Consider the following 17,767-nt stretch of genomic DNA (forward strand, 5'->3'; position numbering starts at 1 on the left):
GTCTTAGATTTCAGTATGTTCCTTTGCAAGAAGTAGATGAGCTGCTTTCGATTAACAGGCAACCTAAGCAACAACACTGGATGGTACCCCATGCAAACTCCCAGGTCATCCTTTTGACTTGACTCCTCACTTTCCCTTTGCAAACCTTTGTCTTAGGTGTCCTCCATATGCAGCCTCTGAAGCAAGTCTGGGAGATTTTGGGGGTCATTCCTACATTGGCGGGCGGCGGTCGCCTCCCGTCAAGCGGGAACCGCCGAATGACCGCACCGCGGTCAAAAGACCGCAGCGGCCATTCTGGCTTTCCCGCTGGGCCCCAGGGGCCCCACGACACCCGTTACCGCCATCCTGTTCCTGGCGGTGAAAACCGCCAGGAACAGGATGGCGGTAAGGGGGTCGGAATCCCCATGGCGGCGCTGCAAGCAGCGCCGCCATGGAGGATTCCCTGGGCCAGGGGTAAACCGGCGGGAAACCGCTGGTTGCCCTTTTCTGACCGCGGCTTTACCGCCTCGGTCAGAATGGCCAAGGAAGCACCGCCAGCCTGTTGGCGGTGCTTCTGTCATTTTAGCCCTGGTGGTCGCCGACCGCCAGGGTTAGAATGACCCCCTTTGTCTCCTAGTTCCATAAACCAGAGGAAAGAAGGTGACACAGAAAAGTAAAAAAACGCAAACTCTTTTTACTTTTTGTGGTGTTGTGGCAATTATTGAGTCTCCTACAAATTAACACAGTGTTCACAAAGCAATCTCAAAAGAGGTAAACTATGGCATTTCACAGAATTTCATGAGGTAGATCATATAAGTGAATCCTGCAGCAAATCCATACCACTTGTGAAACTCCTCCACAGATGGATTTTGCACTTTTTGCGTTTTGGCAGTAGATTTTGCCTAGCCATCCTAAACAGCATGATGTGAAGGTTGCCTTGGTACATGGTGAAAGCAAAAGTAGAAAGGCCTAAAGCCCCCTCTGCATAGCATGCTATCTCACTGAAAGCCAAACTCAGGGTTATAATGAGGGATAAGTATTGTTAGAGGCAGAAGGGCTATAAGGCTATTAGAAAATCCTACCCTGTGAGGGCAGAATGGTCTAAATTTAAAAGAGAGAAGTAGAAAGCCCAACAGTGGATCGTTGGAGCACAAGGATTATACTAGCCATTATACGCCCTAAACCACTTCATTGTCTTCAATGGAGCTCCCAACATTCCATTGTTTTAATGCTCCCAATGTATTTTATGGATAATTTTTGCCTTCAATTATACATTTATCATGCTTCACATTATACAAACTGTAGTCTTAATGAGGCCTATGGGATTGCACATTACACCATTTGCATTTTAGGGTTCAATCTTTAAAGAATATGTAGCGTTCTAGCAACAAAATATAGAAAATGAAATACACAAAAGAGTAATTAGTTGACAGCAACTGTGTGAATATGCTTCTCAAGGCTGAAGAATTATAGTATATCGGAAGACACTGAATCTCTGTAAAGAAGACATCAAATTTAACATCTCATATTTGTATAAAGTGTATCAGTACTGCATCTAAGCTGCTTGCTCATTGTCATAGCTTAGTCTGTGAGGTTTGGGGGGGGTGGGATGTGAGTCTCAAATTTACCAACTAAATAAGCAGGCAACATTGTGGAGGGTTGAGATGGCCAAGGTCTGTTTTGGACTGCTGACATGAGGTACAGGGTCAGTACTGATTTGCATTAGGCGGTCCAGAGGCATAGTGGGTGAAAAAATCAATGGTTTGGAATTAGGGGTGTGCGAAATTTTTGCAATTTTCTTTCAGGAAATTACTCATAATGAAACAAAATGCAAATTTGTTATTTGTGCTATGTTATATGGCAAAATGCCCCTCATGTCCAATTTTTGGCTGAATATGCATTTAAACAAAAGCACCGTGATCAACAGTCACATGAATTTTGTTGTTCCCTTGTGTCCATTGTACATTTTTACTGGGATTCGCAGCATTCATTGTAAATGTTTACGGCAAATGGTGCATAATTACATGATGTGGCGTAATAGCATGATTGTGGGAATAACATATAGCAAGAGTAACACAAAATTCCCGAAATTACGGCCACATAGAATGCATTTCACCCAGGCCTAGTTGAAATACTACACCAAGCCATTGCCATGTTTAGAAGGTGTCCAAGTATTAGTCCAATCAATGTTTGGGTGTCTGGCAGGCAGTAAAATCCCTGGAAACCTCAGAATGGCACGACTTTCCAATCCTATCTGCAAAGGTTTGTAAATTCCAAAAAGTAGTTGTTGGACCTGGCCCTCTTTGCAGGGTTATCCTAAACTTTTTTCCTTCTTCCTCCTATTTTTTCTGACTTGTTTTGGTTGGCTGTACGTCTTTGGATACTTTACCGCAGTAACCAGTGCTGAAGTGCATATGTTCTCTGTCTAAAATGTATTGGTGATTGGTTTATCCATGATTGGCATATTTGATTTACTATGTGAGCCCCTAGTATAGTGCACCATGTGTGCCCAGAGCCTGTAAATCAAATACTACTAGTGGGCCTGCAGCACTGATTGTGCAACCCACATAAGTAGCCCTACAGACATGTCTCAGGGCAGCCATTGCAGTGCCAGTATGGGCAGTTTTACACTGCCATTTAAACCTGGCAAGTGCACACACCTGCCAGGCACATACCTTCCCTTTTACTACATTTATGTCTCCTCTAAAGTAGGTCCAAGGCAGACCCATGAACAGGGTAAAGCGTATTTAAAAGGTAGGAATGTACTGGTGTGTTTTACATATCCTGACAGGGAAATACTGCTAAATTCAGTTTTCACTATTACAAGGCCCATCTCTCCCATTGGGATTGTCCTTAAATATCTTTCAAGTGTAATTTCCCATTGGGAGCAGTTAGAGATGTAGCGTTTAGGGTTTCAAAACTCACAATTTTAAAATGTATTTTTTAGTAAAGTTGGTTTTTGAATTGTAAGTTTGAAAATGCCACTTTTAGAAAGTGAGCATTTTGTTGCTTAACCATTCTGTGCCTCTGCCTGTCTGCTGAATACATGTCTGGGTCAGGATTACAGTTGGGCTGTTTGTGTATTCATTCTAGACAGTCACACAAAGGGAGCTAAGGTGTGCCCTGCATATCCTGATGACCCATTACCAGACTGATGGGTTTTTCTGAGCTAGAGTGGTTGGAGGAGCTGACTCTTTCACCTGAAGATGGCTGTGCCTGCCCTCACACAAAGCAGTCTCCAACCCCCTACAGTTTGTCTGGGGCCATGGCAGGGAAAGGCAAGGTTTTGTGCATTACAAAGACATCTCTTCAAATACAGAAATGGGTCTAAGTACTGGAACCTCTGACTCTACATAGTTAAAATCCTTCTGGACTGAGGACATTCTGCCAGGAAGAAGAGCTGGATGTAGTAGGAGGGACTGGCACTCTGCCTATTGCTTTGTTGTGCTGGCCTGCTGCTTGCTGCTTCTGTCCTGGGAGTGAAAGGACTAGAGTTTGCTTTCTACATCCTGTTCTCCAAGGTTCTCCAATGGCTTGAACTGAGCTTGTCTCCTGTTAAGAAGTCTCAGGGACTTTTTTTGCTGAGAGTTCTGACTTGACGAATGGCACCAAATTCAGTTCCTGGGCCCTTGGAAGTGAGTTCTGGTGCAACCAAGAAGAAACTAAGCACATTGACTCCAGAGAGACTTTGAAACTGGCGCCACTCTCCGACTCCATGCCACCTGTACACTCCAACCTGCCACACAGGCCCGATGCCGCTGGAGCAGTAAGAAACGGGCGCTGCACTAGCTCCAACGATGCCTCACCTCCCCAACTCCTTGCAATGTCTTTGTTTCCTCATCATTTTCCAAGATACTGTACCTGGGGTCTGTGCAACTCTGTGACCATCCTGCATTCCCTTGCGAGTGGCATTTAACTGTTGGGAACATCTCAGTCAAGACGCCATGATAGCCCTAGTTAGAGTTATTATGTTTTAAGTGCTACACTACATTTCATATTTGAAAATACATATATTTACTTGGGTATGTTGAATTTGTTTTGTTTTGCTCTTGTTTTACCCTGATAAATATAGGTATTTTTCTAAACTGGTCTCCCTCATCACCTTTGGTTTTGATGCATCCCTGGTACTTTGTGCTAAAATGATGCAATCATCTTCTGAGTGTTCTTTTCTCAGTGGAATTCATACCCCGATTTACCTCCTCAGGCCAGCTGTACATTTCCTTTACTCTTCTCACTAATTCTCTGTTTCTCAATGATATCTTTGATTTAACTGCTGCACTTGGCCTACACCTTTAGGTAGCCCGATTAGTAATTATTCTCATATTTAGAGAATGATGAATCAATGATAGATCAGAAATGATGAATTTAGTTTTAATACTCTCACAAGCTTCACAGGATCTCAACATGTTCCACTCCAGATCTTGCTACTCATTATGTTCAAAGATGTTTCTACATGTTATTTCCATGCTTCTCCTGAAAAGGTCAAAGGAAGAAGATACAAATGGGATTTGTCCCCATGTGGATTAATCTTATTGAGATTCTAGCTCAGTCACCTGTCTAAGTGAGCAAATATTGAATTTGTCTTCCAAAGTGCCTTTCCTAGTCACTGGATAAAGTATTTAACAGTAGTTATCAGTAATGATGCTGCTTAGGATTGAGAATAATTGAATTTGTCTTTTTATGAGCCCTGGAATCTGGGAGGACAGTGTGAGTGGCTCTGGTCAATGTGGTTTGCATTTCAGTGAGTCTGTGCTAGTGTTGACTTGTTGTCTGCCTTTCTCAGTCACCATCTCTACTATGAAACTGCCACTAACACGTTCCTCTTGAGGAACAGCACTTTTTTCTTTTACTGAGTGTATAATTCAAGAACACAACCTCAAGTTCAGGATGTGGCTGGTAGAAATTTTGGTGGAAGGTGAAAATCTGAGTCAAAGAATTCTCCTCAAGCTCTCCCGCTCCGTTATTCTTCTTTCTCATCAATGTGTATCACTTCTCCCAAATAAGTCAATAAGAAAGTTAGGAATCTAGTTCCTAGGCCTCCCTTGCTTTCTTCACCACTTTGCATGTCAAGGCCCATTCCCTATGGTTTCATCTTCCCTTCTTTTTACCATCATTTTCCCCTTTATCCCTTTCCACTACCACTTTCTTCTTCGCTTCCTTTCTTCTCATGGGTGGGGGAATCTTTTTTGGCTAGGAATCGTGGGATGTGTAAACCACCTCCTCGGAAGCTGGAACAGTTGCTTCGTCTTTTACTCAGTAGGCCAACTATTGTTAGGGGCTTGGTAAGTAAAGGAGTACCTTAACTATAGTTCTGGGACAAAGATACCCTATATTGGTCTTCTCCTGAGGTCAATAGAAGTATTGGAACTACCAGGACTTTCAAAGACCTTAAAGGTATTTAGAAATATATAAATTTTTCCTGCAAGAAGAATACCTAGTTTTTACACCTTCATCTTAAGTGTGGTTTCCCCATTGACTTTTTGCCTCCAGACCTCCTGCTTTGCTGTCTTAATGTTTGATGGCCTTAGGTTCTGTGCACTTTGCCACTGCTAACCAGTGCTAAAGTGTTTGTGCTTTTTCCTTAAAACCTGATTAGATTGGCATATACCCAATTGGCATATTTAATCTAAATATAAGTTCCAACTAAAGTGAACTACATGTGCCCATTGCCTGCAGATTAAATGCTACTGGTGGGCCTGCAGCGCTCATTGTGTCACCCACTGCAGTAGCCCTTTAAACATGACTCGGGCCTGCCATTGAAGGGCCTGTGTGAGCAGTTTGGAACTGCCACTTTGACCTGGTCAAACCCGTTGCCATGCCCAAACCTTTCTGTTTAATTGATACGTCACCTCAAAGGTAGGCAGTAGGCAGCCCCAAAAGTAGGGTGCAGCATACTTAAAAAGTTGGACTTGCACTTTTAAATTGTACGTGTCCTGGTAGTCAAAAACTCCTAAAATAGTTTATCACTACTGTAAGGCCTATCTCTCCCACAGGATAACATTGGACTTGCCTTGTACCATTTTATAAGAATGACCTCCAATTGGGACGGGATAGATTTTTCAAGTTTGGTGTCTCTGGAATCTCAATTTGGAATCCCAATTTAAATCCCAGCTTATGGTGAAGTTGGATTTTAAATCACAATCCTGAAAAAGCCATGTTTAGAAGGTATTATTTTCTTACTTTTGCCATTTGGTGCTCCTGCCTGCCTCTGCTCACATATCTGGGGTGAGGTGATAGCTGGGCTTTGGGTATCCCTCCTTGACAGTCACACACAAAGGGAGCTTAGGTGTGACCTGTTAGGCCTCGATGGACTATCCTGGGCAGGATAGGAGGGAAGAGCTGGGCACAGTCTCACTAATACCTAAATAGGCTGTGTCCGGTCCACACACAAATAGTTGCATAGCCCCCTTTAGTGGGTCTGGAGCCAGGGCAGTAAGGACAGGGACTCTGTGTACTTCAAAGGCATGTCTTGAAGTTTGCCCAACTTCAAAGGTGTAGGAAAGCACCCCTTTATGACATGGCTACCCCCACTTTTTGCTTGGTGCATGATGTGATTTTGACTGAAAGTGCACTGGATTTCTACTAACCAGGTCCCCAGTGCCAGATCTCTTTCCCAAAACTGTAAAGTTGTTTTCCCCAATTGGCACAACCTTTAGCACCATCTGTAAGCCCATAGTAAATGGTACCCCTGGTAACTAGGGCCTCGGTTACTAAAGAAGGTCCCCTAAGGGCTGCAGCACAAATTGTGCCACTCGAAGGGACACCACGTGAAGCGCACACAGTGCTGCCATTGCAGGCTGTGTCTTCGTGCAGACAAATGTGACAATATGACCTGCCACCAATCCCTGTGTGCCAGGTCTCCTACCTCTGCATATTCTATTTGTAAGTCACCCCTATGGAAGGCCTTACAGCCCTAAGGCAGGGTGCATTATACCACATGTGAGGACCTATCTGCAAAAGCAGATATGCCCCTGCTATTTCTTTGTCGTTTCATAGACCTAGTAAGTGGACAGGGAAGCCATTTTGAATACATGTGCTGGACACTGGTCAATACAAGTTCCTCATCTATCTGATGGCTTCACTCAACCTAGGAATGTTTGGTATTGAAGATCTCCTATTAATAAACTCTCACTGATTCCAGTGATGGATTTATTAATACATGCTCTTAGAGGGCACCTTAGAAGTGCCCACTGAAAAACCTTCCAACTGCTAATGTGTTTACTGACAGGACCCAACTAGTCCAGCCACCATAGATATGTTTTGACCTCCTGAGGTGAGGAACAAACCTTGCTGTGGGCGGAGGTGTCGACACCTCCTCCATGCAGGAAGCTTCAAAGGCCTAGCCGCCTTTGCTATGTGATCAAGGTCGCTCTGGATGGCGGTGATGACCACCCCTTGTCCTGACCCCACTTCTTGGCTGTAAGAAAGGTGGACAAATTAGTAAGATTAGGAGGTGTGCCCACACCCAGCCAGACCCAACCCCAAGTTGGGCTAGCTGATGTGGACACCTCTTTTCAGATTCCTCCATCTTGTTTTGGATGCAATAGGCATTTTAGGGTCAGGGGTATGCCCACTTCCCAAAGGAAGTGATTATATAAATGGTGTAGACACACTAAAGCTAGGCATTGGATTGTATACAACCGGTCACTCCACTTAATGCCCTTAAATTGAGTATTTAGGTGGCATCCCTGAACCCAAGAACGCAGATTTTACGGATCAAGAGATGAAGGATAAAGAACCACTGCCTGGCGAGAACAGCAGAAGAGCTGAGAACCTTTAGTGCAAAACCCTGCCTGCTTCCAGCTTTCTCAACAATCGCAACAGGGTGACTCATCCTGCAAGCTGGAGAGCTACCAAAGCCTTGTGTAGCCTGACAGCACTTCAGAAATTGCTGCCAGTCTCCACTGGAGTAGAGGAGCTACTTCCCTGCAGACTGCAGGCACCAACAAGCAGAGTCTGGGCCACTGCCTTGCAGCTCCAGGGCCCGAACAACGCCGCAGACAACCAGGAGAAGATAGCCATTCACTGAAGGACCAGATCTGTCTCTCCACCAAGTGTGAAGACACCAGGACCAACCAGAGCCGTGCAGCACCAGACACCGGGCACCCCACACCAAGCACCAACACTGAGGAGCATGTTTGCACACCAAGCCCAGCCGCCCTAACCATTCTGAATCAGAGCCACCTAGCCCAGGTACCAAAGAGCCTGCTGTGCCTCCTTGCTCCAAGACCCCTTGTAACCAAGGCCCCCGTTTGGGAGCTCTCTGACTTCTCCCCAAGTCCCTCTTTGCAGTCTGTTTCCAAGTGCACCTCCTTCATCAAAGTGCTCTCAGCCACAACCTCACCAGCACCCTGCTCCCGGTGAAATCCGGGCAATTCCCGACCAACTGCTGGTAGTACTTTGGACTTTGGTTCACTACAGCTCCAAACCCTGAAGGTGAACCCCCAAACCCGACTGTATCTTATTTTATGCATCACTGACTTTTCCTCTGATAGGATTGCATGTGTGTAAAAGTTCAGGTTTTAACGTTTTACTTACCTGTGAAAATTAATTGCAAAAACAGCACTTACTTTTGAACAAAGTTCTTGCTTTCAAATATATAAAAGGAAGTGTTATTTTCCTAATTTGGTCCCGGGTTTATTCATTGACTGTGTGGCTCATTTATTGCCTCTGTGAGTACAACAAGTGGTTAGCACTGACGTCGGATACACCTAACTACTAACCCACACTACTAGAAAAGAAAGCGTTAGTATTATCCACTTTAGCCTCTGTAAACCAATTAGGTATCCATTTGACTCTCTGATCGATGTACTTCTTTTTAGTGCACTATATAGAGAGCCAGCTTCCTACAAAGGGTCCAAACTGGGTATAGGTACTGATCCTCTGACACCACCACTTCAGCCCACTTTAGGAGCTGTAGATATTCTGCCAGGAAGACCGACTGCTGTGCTGCTAAAGGACTGCTACTCTGCTAGACTCCTGCCTTGCTGTGTTGACCTGCTGCCCGCTGCCCTCTTACCTGAGAATGACAAGAACTGGACCTGCATCTCTCCAACCCAGAGTGAATCCAAGAGTTAGTTAGCTGGCCTCCTGATATGACGTCTCAAGGAGATAAGATACTTCAAACCATCCTGCTCCACACCTGGACTCTGCCGTCTGTGAGTCTGCCCTGCCAAGTTGGGCCACCCCAGTCCACGACCCCTGGAAGTGGGCCTAAGATGTTTGCTCCCAGGGAAGCGACATATCTTCTGCTGCAGGAGCTGAAACGGTGCATCACCGCTGTTGCTTGGAACAGAACCGATGTATCGCCATTACTGCATGGTTCAGAACCAATGCAACAGGTTCACATCCCTGCATCTTGGGACAGCATATCACCTTTAAAACCGGCACTGTGGGATGCTTTCCCCAGCGCAAGCTCTTTGTATCTCTCATCGACGGCAGCCTCAACGATGACGCCAAACCTCATCAGCGCTACTGTGTGGATCAGAACCAATGCATCATCCTGACTGAAGCACGCATTCTTGAGACTGTTCTTATCACAAGCCCTATCGACAGGATCCAAGCTGTCAGCTCATCAGGATCTCACAAAGCTGTGCCACATCTCTAAACCACTTCATCGACCCAGTTGTGGGACATGTCTTTGTTTCAGACCCATGCAACGCTCCACAACCAGTATTTAAGGTACTTTGGTTTAGCAGGCCTAACTGGGTCCCTGTAAGCCAGCCTGCACTTCATCAGGCCAGCCTTTACTTTTAACTTTGTCCTGGTCCTGCGCAACCAGATATCGATATCCCCAGTTGGTGATTCTTGTTTCTACGTACTGTTTTACAGTTTATTCTTTAAAAATTCATAACTCAAGTTCTACGTATTGGATTTGTGTTGTTTTGGTCTTGTTATATTTATTAAAGTATGCTCTATTTTTCTAACCTGGCATGGGATCCTTGTGTGTGTTGTTCTCACAGTCTTACTGTGTGAAGTGTTGCACAAATACTTTACACATTGCCTTCAAATTAAGCCTGACTGCTCTGTGCAAAGCTACCAGTGGGTGAGCAGAGGTTAATTTGGGGTTTGCGTGTATCTTACCTCGACAACAACTGGTGTTGCTTCTTGACCAGGGCTCACACCTCAGTCAACCAATAACCCAATTTCTCAGACCACTGTTATGTGACTGGGTGAATAGGTCTTCCCCCTTTCCACTGGTCTTTTTCTTGACCAGTTCCACTTCCGTTAGTCCCTTTTCCCTCTTGGGACAAGCATGATCAGTATCACTAATACAACTGCAATCTACCCTTGGTACTAACTTTTGTAACACCTTGTCTCTCAATGTTGCCCAAAATGTGCAGCATTTGAATTAGAGGGTTCATTAGAAGGTTCATTAAAGTTCTATGTAGAATGTTGAAAACGCAAACAACGCAAAAATTGAAAATGTGTATGGTCATAATACAAAGTGAATGAATCGGTTTAGACTGGCAGTTCTTTTATCATTTTCCTCAATTTGCATAGGCCTGAATTACAATACAAGGCTGTGTGTCATTGGCTATGAGTTCATTCTATGCCCATGGACTGCCCTCCATTTCCGTTTTTACAACCTTTGGGAAACATGATATTTCATTTTATTGCTTCACTGCCTTTCTAAGATTAAGTAGAATGTAACTCAATAGCCATAGGATAAGGTGTGGCATTGTGATAGTGAGTGAAATGAGAAATTAGTCTACTGGGTGAGGGTTTATGGTTAAGGAATAGCCCAGTGTAAATACAGGGACAGTTAAGGAGATGTGGAAAAGAACTGGAAATGGTCTATTGGGCTTGGAAACTCCTGTACCAGCAACTTTCATTTAATCTACTCACTACTTTACTACTGAATGTTAAGCCACCTTGATACCAAGTAATGCGAAGCAGTGCGATGGGCTGCTCTTTGTTACTTTTAGGTGACTTTCCAGGAGAAAACAAATTTTGCGCTGGGAGGTAAACTTGAAATAAACATTTTTCACAGATTTGTGTTACTTATGCACTACTACTTCAGCACAAAATGCTAGTAAATATACTGCTGTGTGTCTGAAGTAGAACTGAAACATGCACTCAAGAACTGTGACAACATTGCCAATGTCTGAACACTTATGGCCCCTGTAGGAGGCTGGCCTGGCTTATAGTGGGTACCTTGTGGTACTTACACCTTGTGACAGGTCCAGTTATCCCTTATTAGTAGAATAGAGGTGTTTCTAGCAGCTTAGGCTGATAGAGGTAGCTATAGATGAGCAGCTTAGGCTGAACTAGGAGACATGCAAAGCTCCTACTATACCACTTATATCATATAGCACTATATCACAAGAAAACACAATACTCAAAGTTACTAAAAATAAAGGTACTTTATTTTTGTGACAATATGCCAAAAGTATCTCTGAAGATACCCTCACTTAGGAGGTAAGTAATATACACAAATTAAATGTACACAAACCAAAATCAGGTAAGTAACAGTAAGATAAGTAGTGCGAACAATGTAGAATCACAATAGGATGCAGTAGGTAGAAATAGGCCTAGGGGCAACACAAACCATATGCTCCAAAAGTGGAATGCGAACCACGAATGGACCCCAGGCCTATGGTAGGTTGTAGAGGGCCGCTGGGACTGTGAGAAAACACTAAGGGTGTCCAGGATAACCTACCCCAAGACCCTGGAAAGTAGGAGTAAAGTTACTCTACTACCCCAGAAAGAGAGTATAGTCGAGATAGGGGATTCTGTAAGAACAACAACTGCCAGCAAAACACTGAAGAAGGGTTCCTGGACCTGAGGAACTGTAAAGGAAGGGGACCAAGTCCAAGAGTCACGCAAGTGTCCAGGGGGGGCAGGAGCCCACTAAACCCCGGATGAAGGTGCAAAAGGGCTGCCTTCGGGTGGAAGAAGCCAAAGATTCAGCAACAACGGAAGGTGCCAGGAACTTCTCCTTTGGTCAGAAGATGTCCCACAGTGTGCTGGAGGACGCAAAGTTGTTTCCACACAGAAAGACCACAAACAAGCCTTGCTAGCTGCAAGAGTCGCGGTTGAGGATTTTGGGTGCTGCTGGGGCCAAGGAAGGACTCAGCAACTCAGGGAGCCTCCACAGAAGCATGCAGCACCCGCAGAAGTACTGGAACAGGCACTTAGAAGATCTGAGGACAGCGGTCGACTCAGAGTCACAAAGGATGGTTCCACGATGTCGGAGTCCAACTCAGTGAGTTGGGCAATGCAGGACGGAGTGCTGGGGACCCAAACTAGGCTGTGCACAAAGGAAGTCTTGGAAAAGTGCACAGAAGCCTGAGCAGCTGCAGATCACACAGTACACGGGATTACTGTCTGGCGTGGGGAGGCAAGGACTTACCTCCACCAAATTTGGACAGAAGGGCCACTGGACTGTGCGAGATAATTGGACCCAGCTCCTGTGTTCCAGGGACCACGCTCATCAGGATGAGAGGGGACCCAGAGGACCGGTGATACAGAAGTTTGGTGCCTGCGTTAGCAGGGGAAAGATTCCATCGACCCACAGGAGATTTCTTCTTGGCTTCCAGTACAGGGTGAAGGCAGACAGCCCTCAGAGCATGCACCACCAGGAAACAGTCGAGAAAGCCGGTGGGATGAGGTGCTACCTTGTTGCTGGTAGTCATTTTGCTACTTTGTTGCGCTCTTGCAGGCGTCCTGGAGCAGTCAGCAGTCGATCCTTGTCAGCAGTCGAAGAGGGAAGTGCAGAGGAACTCTGGTGAGCTCTTGTATTCGTTATCTGAGGAATAGCCCAGAGGAGAGACCCTAAAAAGCCCTCAGAGGAGGATTGGCTACAGAGAAAGTTAAGCACCTATCAAGAGGGGTCTCTGATGTCAGCTGCTGGCACTGGCCACTCAGAGCTGTCCATTGTGCCCAACACCTCTGCATCCAAGATGGCAGAGGGCTAGGACACACTGGAGGAGCTCTGGGCACCTCCCCTGGGAGGTGCTGGTCAGGGGAGTGGTCACTCCCCTTTCATTTGCCCAGTTTCATGCCAGAGCAGGGCTGGGGGATCCCTGAACCGGTGTAGACTGGCTTATGCAGAGAGGACACCATCTGTGCCCATCAAAGCATTTCCAGAGGCTGGGTTGGCTACTCCTCTATAGCCCTTCACACCTATTTCCAAAGGGAGAGGGTGTAACACCCTTTCTCAGAGGAAATTCTTTGTTCTGCCTTCCTGGGACCAAGCTGCCCAGGCCCCAGGGGGGAGAAACCTGTCTGAGGGGTTGGCAGCAGCAGCAGCTACAGTGGAGACCCCAGAAAGCAAGTTTGGCAGTACCCAGGTTCTGTGCTAGAGACCCGGGGATGCATGGAATTGTCCCCCCAATACCAGAATGGTATTGGGGGGACAATTCCATGATCCTAGACATGTTACATGGCCATGTTCGGAGTTACCATGGTGACGCTACATATAGGTATTGACCTATATGTAGTGCACAAGTGTAATGGTGTCCCCGCGCTCACAAAGTCTGGGGAATTTGCCCTGAAAAATGTGGGGGCACCTTGGCTAGTGCCAGGGTGCCCACACACTAAGTAACTTGGCACCTAACCTTCACCAAGTGAGGGTTAGACATATAGGTGACTTATAAGTAACTTATGTGCAGTGAAAAATGGCTGTGAAATAACGTGGACGTTATTTCACTCAGGCTGCAGTGGCAGTCAGGTGTAAGAATTGTCTGAGCTCCCTATAGGTGGCAAAAGAAATGCTGCAGCCCATAGGGATCTCCTGGAACCCCAATACCCTGGGTACCTAGGTACCTAGGTACGATATACAAGGGAATTATAAGGGTGTTCCAGTGTGCCAATGAGAATTGGTCAAATTAGTCACTAGCCTGTAGTGACAATTTTAAAAGCAGAGAGAGTATAAACACTGAGGTTCTGGTTAGCAGAGCCTTAGTGATACAGTTAGGCACCACACAGGGAACACATACAGGGCCTACATTATGAGCACTGGGGTCCTGAAATACAGTGAAAATGGGGGTAACATGCCAGGCAAGATGGTACTTTCCTTCTGCCCCCTTCAGGTATGTACCTTTGAAATTAAGAATTATATTTGTGGCCAGAACAATTTCTGCAGGAACTGGACTTTTCCAGCACGTAAGTCATGCTTTAGAACTGTATATCCTCTCTTGCTTTCTTCTGATTTATTTTAATACTCTTTGTTATGTTATATATTTTCTCCAAAATAAGCAAGCTATTTTAATGTTCACAACTGATTGCTTCAGTACTTGGTATTTTTTCCACACCAGCAACGATTCTAAAAAGTGTCTAAAACTCCTTCGTTGTGCATGAAGAGTCAGCGCTCAGCAGGCATTGCTGAAAGATGCTGTTCATAGATATCCAGCGGGGATTGATTCAAGGTGGACAGTTGTGTGCATCTGCTTAATTTGTGCTTTGACTGCAGAAGCTGAATTTTTATCGCTGTGCATGGCTTGTCAAAGATGCCCTCCAGCGGTGCACAATAAAATTGTTGCTGCGGGAAACAGAAATACGTGAACTGGTCCAGCATAAGTCCGGGCCGGTGCCTTTGTTCAAGCATTGATTTTATTTAGGCGCAGATTTTTTAGCATCGTTTCCCTTTCATTGCATTCTATGGTAGATGTAATGAACTTTGTTGTAAGCAGAACACATGCGTTAGCTTATGTGTTTGTGATTTTAAAATACTGTCAAGAGGTCTGCTCTCTGGTGATTGATTGCTTGTGTGCGGTCCCGACACAAGACCCGGTATAAAACCTTAAAGTAATTTAAATCTCATAACCATTTTATGGATAGTTCAAGTATGTTAAAAATACTAAAAGTTGGTGCATTTTTCTTCCCTGGCTTTGAAAGTATACGCTGCTGTTAGGTAAACCCCTTTCATAATGTATCATGCACATCCCCATCATCCTCATTCTGAAAAGAGACCGCCTCTGCATTAGACTTAAAAATACAGGCTTCCAAAAATATATTTTCTGACAAAACAATCTATAACCTTTTCTCATTAAACCTGTCAGAGTCAAATGAAGTATCAACAACACGTATTAATGAGAGAATGCATACAGACATCCGAAGCGAAAATATAAGGGAGGCTGCAAAGTTTTTTTTATTCTCGCAAAGCACGTCATTCTCGCAGTAACTAGGGAATTTGCGAAAGCTGTGCGAGGAGTCGGAAAGCGGCAACTTCACTAGTATTTTTTCATCTCGATGTCCCACTTTCGCCATCACAGAGATAGGCAGTTGTTGTGGTCAGTGCTTAATTTGTGCTTGTTGTTTCCGGTGCTGAGCACAGGCACTTATTTGTGAGGCCCGGGGCTTATTCTTTTGCCTTAAGCATTTGCTGCGAGCAAAAGACACATATTGGAAAGACAAAGAAGAAAAAACTAAAAAGCGTCATAAAGGGAGAAAGTAAAAAGTTGCTGGATAAAGCTGGAGGCGCAGGGGTGGCCGTAAATGGATTGAAGAGGCCCGAGGTGACTTCAGGATTACGCTGCCTCAGTATTCAGTGCTGGCAGATTTAATTACAGCAGCCTCGTGTTTATGAGAAGGGCTTTGAGCACTGGCACCCCTTTATTTACAAATTAAGCACTGGTTGTGGTGTATAACAAACCCTAAATTAACCTGTGTTCAATCCTTGGGCAGTCTCTCACTGATCAGTCACACTTAACTCCGAGGCACACCAGTTTAGAAAAATAGTCATTTTTAATAAATAAAACAAGACCAAAATGACGAAACCAAATCAGCAGAAATGGAGATATTCAGTTTTAAATATTTAAGTAAAAATAGTGCCAAATAGCATAAAGCACCAGCAGTACATATCTGGTTGTGCTGAACTTGGACAAAGTCACAAGTTCAGGACAACAGTGATTGAGTGCGGGCAATCTACAGGGATCGATTTAGGCCTGCTGAACAAAATACTTTAAATACTGAGTTGCGGAGCATTGTGAGAATCCTAGTCGAGGGTGTGTCGAACAGCCGAAGTGATGTATTGGTTCCAAGATGCGGCAAGTCTGCAGAGCGAGGTCCTGCATCGTCATCGAGGATCCTGATGATGTGGGCAGGCAATTCAAAGTCTGCCGTCACGGTCCTGAGTTGCTGTGATATGGAGTGGGGTGCCATCAATGAGGTATGCATGGGCCTGCACTGGGGTTGCATTGAGAAGCAGCAGTTCCAATTCAGCAACAGGCTGTGATGATATGCGTGTCTTTGCAATTGCAGGCAAAATGCAAATTCACTGAGAAATCAATTCACTGAGAACCTTAACCTGGATGAGCAATGGACAGATGTTGAGCCCCGGCCTGTGGAAGTGGCCCAGCTAGGCACAAGTGTGTCCTGCAGAGCGAGTGGGCACTGACACCCATTTGAGCTCGTGCAAGACAATAATTGGATAGTGATTGAGTAGTATTCTGCAGGGAAAATTGTTTTAGATGACCAATGAGTTCTGGGTCAGGAAGACAATTAAATTCAATAAGGAAAAAAACAGCCCCAAATCTTCTCACAAATCACTGCCCATACGAACAAGAGTTTGGTCTGCTAAAAACAGAGAGGCTATTATGGACATGGAGCAGACAACGGATGCAGAACAGGTTCTTCTTCTCTCTCCGGTAAAAAGTACTCCATCTTCTGTGCCCCTAATAACTAACACAGCCAACAGCCATTCATTATTCTTTTTTGAAATACCGATGTTTCCTCAAAATGCTTTAGACAACTTAAACTGGCTGGATTAAGCAATAGAGCCCTCGAGAAATGGTTGTGTACTTGAACATTTAAAAAGTGACACTGAGTGCTGGAACCGAAACAGTTCAGGTAACCGTATCAAAGGACCGAAACCTCCATGTGAAAATAGCAGAGTTCTGAAACAAGATAGTGAGACTCGGTGCTGGAACGAATACATTTCATGTAGTCTTGCAGAAGGATCACAACCTCTCTGTGAGGACAATAACGTTCTGAAACAGGATATTTGGATCTGTCTGTTCCAGGCATTGAATGCTACTTTGAATGCCCTTGAATTCCAATCAAATAAATTCAATATACAGATCTCCTTTTTGGAGCCCTTAGCTCAATATACTGCTGCAATTGAACCACGTTTTGAGAATCAGCATCTGACGATAAAAGAATTACTCAGCAACTCAACCAAGTCTGTACCTACCCACATGCAAAGTCCCAGTTAAAAACAGAGCTGTGCTTGTAGCCCTATTGTTGATAAATTGGAAGAATTTCATACTAATATGTCCTCCTTGGTTGAGGAAGTAAAATCTATTAAGGCCAATCTCCTCCCCAATGCCGTCAACAACCACTTTGAATCTGTTCCATCTAAAGAGTCCATGGACCTGGTACAACAGATATCCCCTCAACCTCCTCCGTCTACGTCACAAAATCCTCCAAAGACTTGCATAGCAGCCAAAGTTATAAGAATCATGGTCATACAAACAGCAGTGGAAGTGACTTACTTAATACTGCCAAGGCTTTACAAGCTATAAAAGCGAATTCATCTGTTGAAACCTCAACTTTGCTAAACAAACGTTTAGCATTAAATTCTTCTTTGGAAGCTAATGTAGTCTCAAGAAGTAAATGGAGGAAAATGAGAAAACAAAATACAAAAAGTGAGAAAAATGAGGCTACGAAACTAAGAGAAACAAGTTCCAAATTGTTTCCTATATTCAAGCAACCACCTCAGCAGTAATAGAGCCTGAAGAGAATACAACCAATTCAGCTGACCAGGACCAAGTGGACTCTGAGCTATTGAGTATCACACCACAAGAGAAATATCGGCCAGATATGATACCCTCTTGTGCTACTG

The 17,767-nt window shown here is 44.7% G+C and overlaps 1 protein-coding gene across 2 annotated transcripts in view; it reads left to right on the forward strand.

Annotated features, from left to right (window-relative positions):
* The window catches only part of MYRIP (myosin VIIA and Rab interacting protein), a 1,334,264-nt gene that overhangs the window by 1,009,409 nt on the left and 307,088 nt on the right, over positions 1-17,767 (forward strand). The window lies entirely within an intron of this gene.

Source organism: Pleurodeles waltl, chromosome 10 (assembly GCF_031143425.1).
Source record: "Pleurodeles waltl isolate 20211129_DDA chromosome 10, aPleWal1.hap1.20221129, whole genome shotgun sequence".
NCBI classification, from domain to species: domain Eukaryota; kingdom Metazoa; phylum Chordata; class Amphibia; order Caudata; family Salamandridae; genus Pleurodeles; species Pleurodeles waltl.